We start from the raw sequence: 12387 nt of genomic DNA, 5'->3' as shown, positions 1-12387 counted from the left end.
CTCCATTTTCTCTATTCTCTATAGCATTCCTGTTAGTAAAATATTAGACTTCCCACATGGGTCTACTATTTTTCTTATATTTTCTCTATACTTTTTTCTCCCTATACTTTCTAGGAAATTTCTACTCTTCCTCTCTGAGATGTTGTGTTGAACTTTTAAGTTAAGATGACCATATTGTAAATTTCTGAGCTCTTTCTTAGTCTTTGTTCTCTGTTGCTCCTTTTTCATATTGTTCTGTTCTCATTCCATGCATCCCTTTATCTCTCTGAAGGTACTAATAACAGTTTTTGTTTTCCTCTTCTTCTAATGGAAGATGCTTAATTATCTTTCCAATTTCTTCTACGATAAAGGGCCATTCGGATTTTCCACCTTTTCTTGGATCATTTTTTGTCATTTAAATTCCACCTGGAAATTATACACTTCATCTAGACCTTCCAGTTTGCTGCCACATGATTCATAATTCCATGAAGTAAATTTTTTTTAAATCTCTTTTATACCTGTGGTTATATATTTCTTATTTTTTTCTATTTTCACTTTTTTTTTTTACTGATTAGCTTTCAACCTCACATGTCAATTCTTACTGTATTTTCATTTTCTATTCATAGTTTTTTCCTTTTTTTAAATTTAGATGAATACTTAACTCCTTATATACTTAATCAAGAGACTTCTTATAAGTGGGGGATTGGAGATAGGGTCCTATGTGAGTAAATTCACATGAAAAAATATTAGATAATGAGCTGAGAACATTCATTGTCTAACTGACTAAACACAGATGTTCATTAGTTACTTCATATTCTGTCCTGTGTAACTGTGTGTATGCTGAAAGGGCTCAGAAATGGACGGAGCAGAAGTTAGTGGGTAGTTTGGCAGCTGTGGGGAGAAATGCCCATGGCTGCTTAACCAGGAGAAGAAAGAAAAGGAAAGAGGTGCCTTTGACATTGACATTGGGTTGAGGCCCTTTCAGAACTTCCAGTAGTTGAAAACCTACAAAGAGGGCAATCTGAAAGTCACAAAGAAGTAATGGTAATTTAAAATTGAGTATGAAGGGAAAAAGAACCTTCCACTTACACATACAACCAGTGTTACTACCATTCTCTGATCATCTAAGTATACTGGGCATTATTTTATTAGAAAAGGGTCCAAATATTTTCCCCAAAGTGTTTTCAAGCTTAGGAAAATATCCTTGCAATTATTTTAGCCCCTTGACCCCATCCTGTGTTTTTATCATTCAAAATATCCTTATTATCTTAAGAAGGTGTTTTGTTTTCTTTTGTTTTTACAGAGGTGGGGATATATTTTTTAAATGAAAAGTTCTAACATTTTATCAAATATCAGTCTTGTTTCGGTCCTCAGAAACTTAGAGAAAAGGGAGCTTTCAAATCAGAATCTTAACTTTTCCTCAATGTCTGATCATGAAAAAATTCAAACATACAGAAAATTTGAAAGAATTGTTTGGCGAACACCCATATACCCACAATGTAGGTTCTACAGTCAGAATTTAATTTTTCTTGGCTTGAGTTCATATTTGCCTAAGCCTCTGAGTGCTGTTAAATAGAGTGATGGCTCTACCATAATTACACAGGAAGTAATCTGTTCCTACTGGTAAGTCCGGTGCTACATAAGAGTTCTGTCCTGTGGCCAAGTTCATGAATGTTTTCAACAAGCCAACACAGGTCAGCTGTCACCTGGGTGGAGGAGCTTCTGGAGAGTTCTTGCCAGCTTAAAGAAACAAAATTTCAAACTCAAAAAGTCATCTGGCTTGCCACCTGAAGACACCTACAGATTTTGGCTCTTGTAAGCAGGTGTCGCCTGTGAGCATCACCTAGGACTCGCTGGTTGTGCAACAAGGGAGCAACTGCCACCGCTCTGGGCAAGAAGGTGACAGGAAGAGTGATGGGGAGGAGGGGTAATGGGGTAATGATCCCCAACACTGATTTTCCTAAAAGTCTTCCTCTACAATTAGTGGCAGGTGTTCCTGCGGATGGAGCAGTGCTCTTACCCCCACGTGCCCTTTTCTACAAATTCATACCATCTTCTCCAGGTCTCCCAGAGCCACTAAAGCTTTTAAAGAGAAAAGGGAACACAGTTCTTTGAAATCTAAGGAACACAGTGCCAAGCTGGTTCCATTCTCTCTAAGCTGGTTCCGGCTACCGCATGCAGTATCACAGGCTATTTATTTCAACTCAATAATTTGCTTCATTTTGGCAAAGCATCACGTATTCTTGGCTTCTACCTTTTCCTGGAGACTCTTCAGATACAAAGGGCCTCCCAAGCAAAAAGATGGTGAGCTACTTCTCGCAGGAAAAAAAAAAAATTAGCCCAAAAAAATCAGCCTTGTGGCTGAGGGGAACCTATGTCAGGGCATCTACCATCCTGATCCCATAAGAACTGAAATCTGTGTCTCAAGGCTAAAGGCTTTGGGGACAGCCCTGAAGGCACAGTTTTGAACAGGAGTGGAATACTTGGATGAACATTGAAAGAAGACTTTGAGAGTGGGGCTAGACTCTATATGATAAAAATCCTTCACTTTTTTTTGCCTTTCTGAGTGCATGACCTTAACTCTAGATCAAGAATCAGCAAACATTTTCTGTAGGGGCTAAACAGCAAATATTTTAGTCTTTGGGGGCCATACTGTCTACCTTACCAGTATACAACTCCTCCACAGTACTGCAAATGTAGCCGGACAATACATAAAGGAATAAATGTGTTTCCATTCCATTAAACTTTATTAGGGAGGAGAGTATAGGTCAGTGGTAGTGTGTGCTTAGCACGCACAAGGTCCTGGGTTCAATCCCCAGTACCTCCATTAAAAATAAATAAATAAACCAAATTACCTCCCCCCAAAATATACATAATTAAAAATTTTTTTTAACTTTATTGATGGACACCGAAATAAAGGCTACACTGGTCATTCATAAAACAAAGACCTCATATTTACTCCGTAGAAGCAGACTACGGCAAGAGTTAAAATTTTACAGTCCACTACACTGTTTATAACTGATGTTTCCTCAAAGACAGTCTAATTCTTAATTTTTAGAAACCTTTTGGTGGGGAGGGTATAGCTCAGTGGTAGAGTGTGTGCTTAAACATGCACGAGGCCCTGGGTTCAATCCCTAGTACTTCCATTAAAAAAAAAGCTGACAATAAATAAATAAACCTAATTACTCCCCCCCCCCCCAAATATTTAGAAACCTTTTATTCAGTTTGAGAAACTACAGGATTAGAGTCATATTGAGCCTGTATTTTCACCATAATTTCAAAAGTGACGTTCAGAGTAGAACATAGGTTTTAGAGGCAGATATGAATTCAAATCCAGACTCTGCAGCTTTCTCAGCTGTGTGATATGTGGTAAATTGAAGAATGTTTCTACATGTTTCTTCATTAGTAAAATATGCAAATGGTTTGTTTGGAAAATTAAAAGAAAGAATGCATATCAAACTCTTGTGCTCAGTATGCCACACAGTAGGTGCTCAATAGATGTTAACTCATCGTTATTCCTTAAATCGTTGCTAAGCAACCATTTTTATCTGCGTGGAAAGATGATCCACGTCATTGGGGTTCAATAGTCCATTTCAGTGATTACACACCATATTGTAATTAGGAAATTGCCCTAATGTAACATCATATTTGTTTAATTTGGAAGCCCTGTGGTTCATTTGATGTAACAGATGGATTATACAGTGGTCTCCTGGAGGTGTGTATTTTCATGTTTTGCCACCGCGACTACCTTCCCTATCTGTGAGTTAATGGTATTTATTTGTACATTACACTTTAAAAATTAGTATTTATTAAAACATTTTTTAAAAAGTCCTGACGCCCGATGGAGAGTTCCAAATCTCCAAAGTGTTCAAATGCAATTTTAAAGTTCTTTTTAATGGTTATTTATTTTTTCTAGATAATACATGGTACATAGAACAAAATCCAAAAGGCACAAAAGACTATGCAGTGAAAAGGAAGTTTTCTTCAGCTCCCCAATACACCTCTAGAGCCACGTTGCTTCTCCTTCCAGAGATGCGCGCGCGTGTGCACACACGCACACACACTCACAGTGGTATATGTGTACAGACACGCACACATGCTACTCACGCTGTTCTGCATCTTGTTTATTACATAGAACATATGGGACATTTCCATAGCTCTGCATAGAGAGCTGCCTTGTGTTTTTTTGTTTTTTTTTTAACAGTAGCTCAGTATTTCATCAGAGGGATGTACCCCACATTATCTAGCCCCCAGGGACGGACTTCTCAGTTGTTTGCAATTGTTTGGTGTTACAAGGAAACTTGCGATGCTGCCTTGTAATTTTTAATCTTCTTTACATTGTGATTTTGTTTTCCTTTTTCTTCCAGCACAACTGCTTAGTGATCTGTTGTGGGGTGAGGGGAGGGCGGTGGCTTTCCCGAGGCTCCTGGCCCCAGACCTCAGCAAGCACAGGTGAAGTTCCCGGTCCTTACTCCAGGATGGTGGTTACGAGTCTCGCCTTCACCTGCCGGCCCAGGCCCGGGTAGGAGCCGGCTGTGTTACTACCCCGTATCTGTGTCAGCCCGGTGTGTATGTGTGTGCGCCTATGTGCGTGTGCGCGCGCGTGCGCCCCTCGCTGATCTCCAGCCCGGGTGGGAGCGGGCTGTTACTGTGTGTGTGTGTGTGTGTGTGTGTGTGTGTGTGTGTGTGTGTGTGTGTGTGTGTGTGTGTGTTGTGTGTGTGTGTTGTGTGTGTGTGTGTGTGTGTGTGTTGTGTGTGTACTCGCGCGCACACGTGTCCCGGGCTCATCTCTGCCGCACGCCTGCGTGGGAGAGGGCGGTGCAGGCGCCGAGTGGCGGCTGGTTCCCCGCGCAGAGCGAGCCGGGCCCAGGCGGCGTCGCCATCTGCGGACGGGGGGTCCCGGCGTGAGACTCCGGAGGACGCCCCGAGCCACCATCCGCAGTCCTCCTGAACCCGGGGAGGTGTTTAAAGGTGTCCCTCAGAAGCAGGCACAGCCCGGGCAGCCCGTCTCCGGAACAATGGGTCCTTTCAGGCACCCCCGTAGATGGATGGCCCGTCACCATGACAACCACCATTGTGGGAAGTCAGAGCCGGTCCCGGCCCCCGACGCTCCCCGGCGCCCCTCCCCCCGGCTCCGCCGTATGGTGTGTGTAGCACTGGCAGCTGTTGTCAAAAGAAGGCACCTCTTTGTCTCCAGGGGATGAAAGACATTTGGTTTTCATCGCCCCCCTTTCTCTCCACCCGACCCCTCGCCCCGCGCCCCGCGCCCTGTCCCCGCCTTTAGCTTTGGTGTAAATTTCCTCCCGGATTCGCTCTTCCCAGAGCTTTCATGCCTTTACCTCGAACTCTTTGAGGCCCTAGAAGTCCCACTCCCGAGGGGAGTGTCCCAGCTGGGGGAACTCACTTCACAGACATCCCGGTTTCTTTTTTCAACTCTGCTCCCGGAGTTCCGGCGCGAGCCCGTCTGCGCTCAGACCCGACAGCACCACCTTCCGTAGCCGAGAGCTCATTACCGGGGCGGCCCCGCTGCGCGAAAGCCCTCGGCCGCCCCGCGTGGAAGTTGGTTAACTGTCTTAGGGATCTGACCCCAAGCAGCTAGAAGCCTTCTGGTCAAAGAAAAGGCCACCCCTTAACGACATGACCTGCATTTTGATCAGACTTCCAACTTAAATGTATTCTTTAAAGATTTTTAAAAGTTTGTATTACTTTTCATAAATGTCTAAATATGATTTCCTTTAAATTGTCTGTGGAGGACCTTTTATCAAAATTAAATGTAAAAATGAGAAGAAGAAGAAGAAAACAAGAATCTTTGGCTGCCCGTGTTGTCCGGGATTTGAAGTTGTAGGAGTATGGCCCCTGAACCTCTCATCTGCACCAGATCAACACTGGAACAGATGGTGTTTTCCAGACCTATCTGCAAATAAAAAAGGTTACGGTGGTGAGAGAAAAAGCAGGCTGAAGAAGGAGGCGGGATGTTGCCAAGAGGAAAATGCAGAAGCTGGCTGGTGATTATCAGCGTGGAGAGGAAGAGAGAGCAAAATGGGGTCTCTTGAGCTATTTATGGAGATAAAGACATGATTTAGGATTCCATGAAGGTAGAAAAAAAAAATCAGTCTTCATAAAATTTTATCTAATACTCAAAGGGTAGACGCCAGAGAGGGAGAGACGTGGTTACTGTTTCAGATCTCATTGAGTCTACTGTTTTTTAAAATAAATTAAGGTTTTGAAAGAACATTTAAAGAAAAACTTTGGGAATGTTGAAAGTATGACAAGTGTAAGGGAATGGAAATTCAGCAGGTAACTGACAAGAGGTACGTTTTTCTGGTCTTGGCTTCCAATGACCAATAATTGCTTTTGGTAAACAGGAAGCAGCCAAGTCTGGCACACAGGGAACAAGTATCTGCAAAGCAAAGGTTTGGTTTTTATCTCGGAGAATAGTTTTTATCTAAATAACTACCTAGAAAATAAATGTTACTCTGAAAAGTTTTCTTAAGAATTCAAACTCCTTTCCCCCCCAATATTACTGAATAAATTTGGGGGAAATTCTTGTCAATTTTTCTATGAGATTTGATGATCAATTTCCCCAAGGATTTCAAATGAGGGTCACAAGAGTGTGTCACAATTTGAAATTCTAGTTATTTAAATTAATGGGTTTTAGAAAGTGTTTAAGATTGTCATTAACAAGTAAAAGCAATTTTCCCGTTCTGGCAGGAATTCTGTCCTCTGATTTCTACCAATAAATACATCATTTTATTTTGTTCAAGTTACAGATGGAACTTTGTAGAAATGTGCTCTGTGGTGCTCAGGGGCCGTCATGAGGATTAAAACTGAGGCCATCTAGAAAAAACTCCAGGGTTCTGACCCCAGTGTCAGTCAGAGCAGCTCTGCTTTATCTATTTTCTGTGTAAGCTTTTGTTTGTCTAAAAGATTTTACTGCTAAAAATAATTTTTTAAAGACCATTATTATAAAAGAAATGTAGAGTTAAAAAAAACTTGGAGATTAAATGATCTCCAATAATTATTGGACTAAATAAATTATTGGACCAATTATTGGACCAATAAATTATTGGACTAAACTGTCCAGTCCTCTCATTGAGCTCCAAGGAGTTTATCTAGATAACCTGCCCAAGATCATGCTGTCAGTTTGTGGCTATTTCTGACACCGTGACCACTCGCCATTTCCACAGCCCTTTCAGACCAGCTTTTTTAGCTTAATTCTGAGCAACAGAGCACAAGTGGGACTTCAGGAAAAGCTCATTAACGGGAACTGACTCCAGGAGCTCATGCCCATTTGCTCTTTCTCTTTCCTCTGTCTTTCTGCCTGGAACATAGCTTGATGGCTAGAGCCACAGCAGCAATATTGTAAGCATGAGGGTAAAAGCTCCACCCTAGAAATGGTGGGATGACAAGCTAAGAGAAGCCTGAATCCTTGATGTGAAGCTACCATCCCAGCCCTGGATTTCCTACCTCTTGACTTCTCATGATGTGAGAGAAAAATAAACCCCTATCTTGTTTAAGTTAGTATTATTAGGCTTTCTGTTACATGGAGCTGAACATTCTGTCCACTGGCTCCCATTAAGGATAAGAACAAAGTAGGAATTCAGTTTTGTTGAATGATCCTTTTTTTTTTTAAATGGAAGTACAGTTGATTTACGATGTTTCAGGTGGACCTCAAAATGATTCAGTTATACGTATATATATGTATGTTCTTTTTCAGATTCTTTTCCATGTAGGTTATTACAAGACATTGAATATCCTTAAGTGCTATACAGTCAGTCCTTGTTGTTTATCTGTTTTGTATATAATAGTGCACATCTGTGAATCCCAAACTTTTAATTTACCCTTCCCCCCTTTTCCCCTATGGTAACCATTAGTTTGTTTTCTACGTCTGTGGGTGTATTTCTGGTTTTTTTTTTAAATTGAAGTGTAGTTGATTTACAGTGTTGTGTTAGCGTCTGGTGTACAGCATAGTGATTCAGTTATACATATTTCTGTTTTGTAAGTAAGTTCATTTGTAGCATTTTTTTTAGATTCCATATATAAGTGATATCATATGATATTTGTCCTTCTTTGTCTGGTTTATGTCGCTTAGGCTAGGCTGTCTGGCCGGGTCCATCCATGTTGCTGCAAATGGCATTTCATTCCTCTTTTGGACTGAGTAATATTCCATTACACACACACACACACACACACACCATGTCTTCTTTATCCAGTCGTATGTTGATGGACATTTAGGCTGTTTCCATGTCTTGGCTATTGTAAATAGTGCTGCTATGAGCATTGGGGTGCATGTATCTTTTTGAATGAGTTGAATGATCCTTTTTTTTTTAAACATTTACTAGCTGCTCGTGTAGTACTTACGGACAGCTTCACAGGGCTTACAGCATAACAACAATTCATTCACTTACTCATGTAAGTGGCCCTGCGTGGTGTGCTGTGTCCCCCTTCCCCAGACTGTGAGCCTTTGTCACTCATAAACTGCTGTCAGTCACCTCTCTGTGTTGTGGGTCAGGTGTTTATCCATCTCATGCTGTTTCAGGGCAGGAATCCTTCTTTCTCCCACAGAGTGTATAGGAGGTGATCAGAGCAGTCCATTAATTCAACAGACATTTCTTGAGGCCTCTTGGGTCCCAGACACTATGTTAGAGCAGGGCTCCAAGGGCAAGGAGGGCAGATACATATCCTGCCCTCAAGACGCACATCCTCTAGTGAGGAAGCCTGACAATGAAAAAGGCAACGGAGGACTAAGTGCAGTAATTACAGGCTGGGGTGAGTGTTATAAAGAAGAGAGAGGGAGCAGCCTGGGTGGCAGAGGAAGGAGGTGGGGGGACCTTTGGATAAGGCAGTGATGGGGCGCTCTCTAAGAAAGTGACCTGTGTCCCATGTTCATATGTCTGTATGTGTGTAATATGTCCTATGTTTGTATGTAAAAGAAGAAGAAGAGGAGCCAGCAACATGAAGACCAGGGGAAGAGCCTCTCCAGCAGAAGAAACCACACGTTCTAGGGCCTAGAAGCAGGGTATGCGGGTGGGGGATGTGGCCTGGGAAGAGGTTCAGCTGCAGAGATGGGAGGGGATAAGATACCAGAGGTGTGCATCCGTCTGTTTGGGCTGTTATCGCCCAAACACCACAGACTGAGTGGCTTAAACCACCCTGAAGCTTATTTCTCACATTTCTGGAGGCCGGGAAGTCTCCATGTCCAAGTCCAAGTCTGGGTCTAGAGTCCAAGATCCAGATCAGCTGGCAGCTGATTTGGTGTCTGGTGAGGGGCTGCTTCCTGGTTCAGAAGACAGCTGTCTCTCCTGTGTGTCCTCACCTGGTGAAATGGGCACGGTGGCTAGCTGGGGTCTCTTAGACCCATTCACAAAGGCTGCACACTCCTGACCTAATCACCCGAGGGCCCCACCTTCGAATACCATCCATCGGGCATTAGGGTTTAACATATGAGTTTAGAGGGACACAAACATTTAGCCTATAGCAAGGTGGGAAGGGCATTTGGATTTGATGCCGGGGGAAGGCACTGAAGAGTTCTGAGCTGCAGGTAACTGTCCACAGTTTTAAGAGCTCACCTTTGCTGCCATATAGAACATGGATTGAAGGGGTGGGAGTAGACTGGGAGACCGGGCCGGAGGTGGCTGATAGTCATTCAGGCCGTGATGGCCTGGCCGTGGGTGGGGCCAGTGGAGTTGAGAAAAGGCAGACCTCCTGATTTACTTCACAGAGACAATCAGCAGGGCTTGCTTCTGGATCCAGTGAGGGGATGAGGGTAACAGAGGATTTAAGGACAATTTGTGGGTATTTTTGAGTAGTTGAATGGCTAGTGAGGTCGTTAACTAAGGTGGGGAAAGCTGGGGGTAGAAAGGGGATGGAGGAAGGAACAGATCTGGGGGGGAGACTCAGGAGCTCCTTTGTGTCCTATTCAGCGGTCTGTGAGCTGTCAAGTGGGCAGCTGGATATGTGGGTCTGGAGGTCTGTGAAGAGGCTGAGGTTGGATGTACCAAATCAATCATTTAAACCATTCAAAGCTTACTTACACTCCTGAGGTCATCTGGACACAATAGGCAGAGATTGGAGGAGTGTCGTAAGAAGTCCATAATTCGTGCCGCAGAATGTCACGGTCGGATATTTCTGGGGTTAATCGTTCAAGGCAGGGGCCATTTGGTGGAATGATGACTTCCCCCAGGAGCTGAGAATCCGTAGGCCTGCCCAAGGCTGCCGGGAGAGGGAGGCAGCTGTCTTCTTGTCTGGCAGGGTTTGGATTTCAGGAACTTGAGATGGCTTTGCGGGTGTGCATCCCGAGAGACCCCAACGTCATAGCTTATTATTGGCTGCATGTAACACTTTCTGCTTATTTCCCTTTAACATCCCTAAGGCTTTAGACAAGTGTCGTATGTGTCCACCTGGTCTTGGCTCTGCTGTGGGAAATTAAAAACTAGTGTGTCTCCACCGGTGTTGAAGAGTTAGGGACGCGGAGTGTCCCAAGCCCAGCATGGTGGGGACAGCAGCCAGGAGTGGGAGGTCCCTAAGGGGGAGGTGGGTCTCATGTCCCAGGACAGGGGTGTCAAGTTCAAGCTCTTCTCTCCTCGGGGACAGGCGCCTTCCACAGCCAGGCTTACACAAGCTTGTTCTGATTTTTTTAAACGGAGCTGGTCCTTTCTTTAGTTTTTTTTTTCACACTTGATTGTAAGCTCCTGGAAGTCCTGCTTTAATTCTCTTTGCCCCCTCAGTGTCCAAGCAGTAGTAGGCTCCCTGTAAATGTTACATTAACAGGTGAATGAATGTATATAAGGCATTAAGATATATACCCTGTGGTTCTCAAAGTGTTTACAGTTCAGTCATGGGGATCAGATTCATACATGATGCATAGCAGATTATCAAAAGCATTATAGGTGACATGACAAAGCTGTGGGAAAAAAAAGCTATTTGATCCCAGAAGAGGGAGAAATTACTTCCCGTGTCGGGGCATCAAAAGCTTAGGGCAGACTTGCTGGAGGAGGAAACATATGGCTGGGCTTTAAGGGCCGGAGAGAATTTCCACAGAAAGGATGTGTAAGAGACAAAATTGGTGCCAAGTAGAGGGATCAGGGAGAACAAAGACACGGAGCGGAGGCATCTCATTTCTTAAGTGCATGACGGGTCGTGAGGTTTGGTGCAAGGGTGGTATGTGTGGACAGGAGGAGGAAGTGTCAAGCCAGAGGGGTGTGTTGGGGCTCCGTTGCAGCCTCTTACAGATGTCTTTCTCAATGAGCAAGGCCTCAAACCCCCAGATTAATCAATTTTATTTTTATTATTTATTTTATTTATTTATTTTGTTGAAGTATAGTCAGTTTCCAACGTATCAGTTTCTGGTGTACAGCGTAATGTTTCAGTCATACATATACATATATTCCTTTTCATATTCTTTTTCATTAGAGATTACTATAAAATATTGAATACAGTTCCCTGTGCTAGACAGTAGAAACTTGTTTATTTTATATATAGTAGTTAGTATTTGCAAATCTCAAATTCCCAATTTATCCCTTCCCACCCCTTTTCCCCGCTGGTAACCACAAGTTTGCTTACTATGTCTGTGAGTCTGTTTCTGTTTTGTAGATAAGTTTATTTGTGTCTTCTTTTTTTTTTTAAGATTCCACATACGAGCGATGTCATATGATATTTGGCTTTTTCTTTCTGGCTTACTTCACTTAGAATGATGATCTCCATCCATGATGCTGCAAATGGTATTACAAAATTAATTAATTAATCATTCCCAGGGAGCCCTGAGAGCTGGGATTGGTTTTTCACAGTAGAAAAAGTCTCAAGGGTGAGAGCGGTCCAATGCTAGGATAGTTTATCAGTGGAATCTTTAGAGAGTCCCTTCCTGGAGATTTTTATGCCTGAAATAGACCTACCATTTGTTGATTTCCTGTGGTCTCTCCTAAAACCATGGGAGTGAACTAGACGAGCTCCCAGGCTCTGTGTTGCTTGATGCAACTCAACAAATATTTGCGTGGTGACTTGTCCGTGACCCCGGGCATGGCTGTGACCGAGTTCATGCCATCGCTCCCTGCCTTCCAAGTGCCTCTCTTCCAGGACTCCTTTCTCAACAACTGAACTTCTGTCCACACAGTGGCCCAAATCAGAAATCTATAAATCATCTTGGATTCCTCTTCTCCCTCACCACTCCCTTGCAAGTCACTGATCCTCGTCCTACTTCTCATTGGAATTTGTCCAGTTCTCTCCTGTCCCCCATCCCGACTGCAGTCACGAGCATCTTATGTGAATGACCGCGGCAGTGTAAAGGATCTCCCTGCTTCCAAGCTCCGCCTTCCCTAAACCATCGCACACGAATGGTCTTTCTGAAATGTAGATCTGAAGACCTTTCTCAGCGACCCCATCATCCTCACGGTTCCTGGGACTCCCAGCATG

The sequence above is a fragment of the Camelus dromedarius genome, chromosome 22, assembly GCF_036321535.1.
Source record: "Camelus dromedarius isolate mCamDro1 chromosome 22, mCamDro1.pat, whole genome shotgun sequence".
In the NCBI taxonomy this organism is placed as follows: Eukaryota; Metazoa; Chordata; class Mammalia; order Artiodactyla; family Camelidae; genus Camelus; species Camelus dromedarius.
The sequence above is the reverse complement of the archived record's forward strand: the minus strand, read 5'-3'. Positions refer to the sequence as shown.